General features: G+C 35.2%; 1 long non-coding RNA gene across 1 annotated transcript; it reads left to right on the plus strand.

Annotated features, from left to right (window-relative positions):
- Positions 1–689: 689 nt before the first annotated feature.
- LOC127840061 (uncharacterized) lies at positions 690–2,671 on the plus strand. The gene is made up of 3 exons (XR_008030378.1): positions 690–813; positions 1,496–1,604; positions 2,125–2,671. It is a non-coding gene; the product is annotated as an uncharacterized LOC127840061 (long non-coding RNA).
- The last annotated feature ends 2,463 nt before the right edge of the window (positions 2,672–5,134 follow it).

The raw sequence follows: 5,134 nt of genomic DNA on the forward strand, positions 1-5,134 counted from the left end.
CGATATATCCAAATATTATAAATTGTATCTGATAATTTGTTTAAAAGAGCATGAGGGTAAGAATGTATTTGTTTACATGTGCGTATTCACTTCAATTCTCGAAAATTTAAGTGTACACATGAACAAAGTAGGTCTATAAATCCCTCCAAGGCCTTACACTACTAGTAAGGCTTTGGTTGACTATATAGAGCTATTAACGGGAAAATATTGTCAAGGACCAGCGAAAATAACCCCATATGAAAGCGTAACAACATATTTGTTTCTCATTTCTAAGACTAGGCCCTTAGCATTTGTATTGTCATTATATAATATTAAGTAAGCAATAGCATACAATTCGTGTAGTAGGAATAACGAACACACAGACAGACCGACAGACGGAAAAAGTCAAACAGGCTAACAATCGATACGCAAAATACAAGATAGACGGACAGAAAATCGGAAGGACGAACGTACATTATGGGGGATAACCACATATCAAGATAGACAGACATTCGAACGGACGGAAGGACATCATGTCAATCAAAAAGACAACAAAACAAATACTGTTAGCGGGACAGACGAACGGGCATAAAGACGGTAAAAACGGCCACACAAACAGTCAACATATCAAAAAGACAGACTAAGTCATGTGTTGCCATGGCAACAAGTAAAAAGGGATTGATATTATTATCAGTTCTATGATTTTGAGTCCACATACCTGATTGTGAAACGATAGTTATAGAAGATTTCAAGGATACAGTCATCGTGATTGGGTGCGGAAAACTGAAGGGCCCTCAGTTCATAGAGTTGTTTCAGGGGGTTGGACCAATAAAGGTAAAAAGGCGTGCGAATGTTCGATTTAGTATAATGTGAATGCGGGGATTACCTGCCTACTTGTGTGCGGGAACAGAAACTTTGTTATATAATTATACATATAAAATGAACCGCGGCATGCGAATATGGGTCTATAGCCATATACGGCCAGGTAAGCTTAAAAACAGCCAACGCATAAACGCGGACTGGTCAGGAGTAACAGGTTAGATCCTGACCAGACTGTGCAGATGCATATGGCATAAGACCCATTTTGGCATGGCGGGGTTCAAGTGTGACAATTGAGTTTTAATGTACATGGTTTTTATTTTACGAACTTAAGTGATAATTGAGCTTCACAAATCTGTTTATATTATGTAATATATATTATTTAGGGAAGAAGATGTATAAGCCTGCATGCATTGTAAATATTAGCCGCGTTCTGGGAAAACTGTGCTTAATACATATGCGTAAAATGTCTTCGCAAATAAGGCTAATGAGGGATGACATTTTCCGCTTGTATGGATTTTGGTTTTAAGGAAGTCTATTTTATTTGAAAAATCCAGTCAGAGCGGTAGGTGTCATCTCTGATAAGCCTGTGTGAACTGCTTGTGCAAAGCTAGGACGACACTTTACGCATGTGCATTAAGTTCCGTTTTCCCAAAGCGCGGCTCATTTAATTTTAAATGCACAAATCACGTGTCAGGTTGCAGACGACGGCAACACACTGGCCCGGATAAACCTACAGCGTCAAGAGGGAATCGTGACCTATCAGAACTCCGAGCTTGCCAAAAAAGCCATTGCAACCTTGAACGGTATTTTTTAGAAATGTAGTTCGATTGTTCGTTGTTTATCAGGCAATTAATTATTAATTATAGCATTATGATGCATAGTTACTTTTTGCTTCAGAGCGTACGTTGTTTATTTACCGATGAAACGATTGTGCGAAAAATTATTTGATTTGACATTATATATATAAGACATGCATTATAATTATGTTTTGGAACTATTTTCCCATGCTCAACTCAAAATCGGGACTACTTTTTGCGATGTGCATATTGTATACAAGGTATTTTCAAAGAAATATCAATATCGATCAGGAATCAAAGCATCGTATTGCTTCATTTTCAGCAAATTAAGGTTCTTTACCAGTTCAAGTCCATTAATAAGTATCATACTATTTATTATAGTGTTTCTTGTGATTGTTGATTCATTGTGCATGTCTATTTATTTTAATTTGAACAGTTTAATCGACGCATAATTTTGAGCTAAATTCTATTATACCAATGTCTTTTGCATTAATCTTTGTTCTACATTGTACAACAACAACATCAGAAACAACAGCAGCAACAAATACAATCATGTTATGGTCAGGAGGTGGTTCCCGGTAAAAAGAAAACGACAGGTGTAATCTTGTCTGTACAGTCAAAATTATAAGACGAAAAAGCTGATATTGATGCTCCATGTTAAACTATGTTTTTGAAGTTCAACATTTATTTAAACATCGGAGTATAACATCACTACTTAATGATACAAATCAAAGCTTTAATCGCAAAAAGTATTGTTGTTCAAACGGGAAAGAAGTTGTTCGTGTTTAGCACTAACAACATAATGCTACTTTTTTATTGTTCAAACAGTGCGCACTTTAACTTTTGTTTTTTACGCCATACGCATCGCACCGGTGTTATTTCAATGCTTATGAGCTTTGCGTCTTGTTTATGAGTGTTTAACAAGCATTCTAAACTTTAAGCGTTGTTAAGTATATTATACTTTGCTGATTGTTGGTTGTTGCACTTTTGTATGTCATTATTTTGTTCTCATTGTTGTATACATGTAGTTGTATTATCGGCATGTTGAAATGAAAATAAGACATGACAATATACTTGTACGTGAATCGTGAGTTATTCTTCAATGGCGTTGTTGGTCTAGTAGTGAATACATACATATACCACGTGCTAGTAAAACATATAAAAATGAACCCATATAATATGAAATCGATAATAAGTAATATATGCCGCAACCATACCTAACTATCATAGGTATTTCAATTAACGGCATTTGATAGAACGCTTCCAATAAACCGCACCATGTCATTAGACCCGGTATTCAACCTTTAGCCCATTTAAACACATTTGTAATTGTATCTAATTAACTACCGGTATGCACAATCAATCTTGCAGACACATTCCGCGGAGTACGTGTACCTACATGCACTCGCATATAAATGATCATACCTATTTTTTAGTAAATGTGACTTAAAGGGACTTGTTCACTTTCTGTTAAAACACATTTAAAATGTACATTGTATCACAGATTCGTTATACAAGTATTGCATCCTATTCAAACTAGCAAAATAACACTCAGGCATAGGACTCATATTTAAAATATTAATTGTTTTTTTATTAGTATTCATCGAAATCGAACTATTATTAAGCGTTTTAAATTTGAAGGTTTTCGTCCAAAAACGTGTGTTTCCTACATAGCGTTTAAACAGCCATCAACAGCTAAAGGCTGTGTGGCCATAGTGGTAACGTGTTAGCTTTCGGTTCGAGTTTTTTTGTTGACTTTTTTTATTTGATGACATTAATTTGTTGAGCCTCGTTCTGTGGAAAACGTTTCTTCATGCATTTGCGTTAAGTTTCGTCCCAGATTAGCCTGTGCAATCAGCACAAGCTTATCACGAAAGACAGTTTCTGCCTAGAAAGGATTTTCGTTTAGAAGAGACTTCAACGAAACCTTCCATTAAAGTGTTGTCCCCAATTAGCCTGAGTGGATTACACAGGCTAATCTGGGACGACACTTATCGTACACTTATTAAGGCCTGTTTCCACAGAGCGCTTAGCATTTGTCCGTATTCAAAATGGCTGACTTATATTCATCGTCAATCTCTTGCACGACGGTTACATTACATTCACCTCTGTGTTGGGCTCAGAACGGACTATTGTTATGAAAGCGTCTCATTTATGTCATGATCATTCCAAGCGTTCATCATTGAGGTTACAGAATACTATAATTTCTTGCACGACGGTTACATTGCATTCACTGCATTAAAGAAAACCATCTCATACCATGATATCTTATATCAGTCTTAATTCATTATTATAAAATTGATATGTTTTTTTTATGTTAAGAAACCAACATACATACACACGTCGAAGCAATTCCTAACGTCACTCAAAAAATATGTTCAATTGTTTACATTTGTGAAGTGCGTGGAATGATTCCATCTGCGTAAATGGGCAGTAAATTAGTTCCAAAGAGTTGCATTAAAACTCGCAAGTTTTTGCACGATTTATCGTACATTTAAAAGTCATATTTCTAAATTTAATGCATGTGATCTTAAATATCCAATCAAATATACGTTGAATGCGTTTGTTCGGTTTTATCTATTTTATAGACAAAATGGAGGGCTGAGCCTTTCGCAGAGTTGTATGTGAGAGCAAGGAACGACAACTCTGCGTGGAGATTGATTCATCGTGTCAAACATATGGAGCGTTAAATTACGAAAATGTTTGTGTGTCAATTACTAGCGTAGTAGTTTTGTTGTACATTAAATAAACGTTTCAGCTATACCCCACGGAATGTCTTAAGTATACACACTCAAATTTAAATTCACAAACATGTGTTTTGTATGGACTTGAACTAAGAAATATCGCATCATATTTGAACTGTTATTATTTCGGTACTCAATCAGATTTAAGAGTAGTTTTACGATGCCGGAAGCTTATCGAAATGGAATGTCCAAGTGTATTAAATTTTGCTTGAATGTTTATGCACAGCTTATTATTTCATGTCTGTAAACATTACCGTGGTCTTTATCACGCATACTTATTTAATTACGTATTATGTTGTTAATTGGATCAATTGTTCAATTGGAAAACTTCAAACGCATGCCTGCTTACCATAAATGTTTGTGAAATTTATAGTAAAATGACTGCTATGTTATAAAGTCTTCATGTAAAGATTACTAAATAAATGAACATGAACACAATTATTTTAAAGCATTGATCTTCAGTTAAAAAGCAATGTTGTAAAAAAAAAATAATAAGCAATTGATCAATGAATGCAAATATTGTTTTCTTTGTTTATTATGTGTAAAGGTAAAGTCGAATGTTATTGTCTTTCGAGGAAGAAAACACGTATTTTCTTTGAAGCCTAGCCGTGTTACTTGAATTTCAAATCGCTTAAAATGATAATCGACATTTTACCTGATCGATAAGATTTGCTCTGGGAAAACGGAGTTTAATGCATGTGCGTAAAGTGTGGTACCATATAAGCCTGTGTGGTGGGCACAGGCGTATTAGGGGCGACAATGTCCGCATGAACCAGACTTTCCATATGAAGA

Source organism: Dreissena polymorpha, chromosome 7, assembly GCF_020536995.1.
Source record: "Dreissena polymorpha isolate Duluth1 chromosome 7, UMN_Dpol_1.0, whole genome shotgun sequence".
Classification (NCBI taxonomy): Eukaryota; Metazoa; Mollusca; class Bivalvia; order Myida; family Dreissenidae; genus Dreissena; species Dreissena polymorpha.